This window comes from Sinocyclocheilus rhinocerous, unplaced genomic scaffold (genome assembly GCF_001515625.1).
Source record: "Sinocyclocheilus rhinocerous isolate Xijiao unplaced genomic scaffold, SAMN03320098_v1.1 C35011895, whole genome shotgun sequence".
Classification (NCBI taxonomy): Eukaryota; Metazoa; Chordata; class Actinopteri; order Cypriniformes; family Cyprinidae; genus Sinocyclocheilus; species Sinocyclocheilus rhinocerous.
The window spans coordinates 1-355 of record NW_015735902.1 but is presented as its reverse complement, the minus strand read 5'-3'; the positions used below and the strand labels follow the sequence as shown (position 1 = coordinate 355).

The window sequence follows — 355 nt, the reverse complement described above, 5'->3', positions numbered from 1 at the left end:
TGTTTGTTTTAATGTATGTCTCCTGTTTTATTTTCAGTTTGTTGAAAGCGATGCTGACGAGGAGCTTCTGTTCAATATACCGTAAGATTTGTTGCAAGCAGAATCCATTTCAGTTTCTTTTCTGTTCTTAATTATCGTCTATTTAATATAATTTGTAAACAATTTGCCTAAATACTGAGTGGTTTACCGACAGAAATGGATACAGTTGGTGCATATGGTTAAATCTGCAGGTTTACAGGTAGCGTGAAGCTGAAAGGGATCATTATTTCTGGTGAAGATGATGAGTCACACCCAGCTGAAATAAGACTGTGAGTTTGCACTCGCTGCAGAAAAAACGAGACTTGCAGTGTCACAT

General features: G+C 37.2%; 1 long non-coding RNA gene across 1 annotated transcript; it reads left to right on the top strand.

The window, feature by feature from the left end:
• Positions 1-33: 33 nt before the first annotated feature.
• Positions 34-309, top strand: LOC107734689 (uncharacterized). The gene is made up of 2 exons (XR_001639132.1): positions 34-81; positions 231-309. It is a non-coding gene; the product is annotated as an uncharacterized LOC107734689 (long non-coding RNA).
• The last annotated feature ends 46 nt before the right edge of the window (positions 310-355 follow it).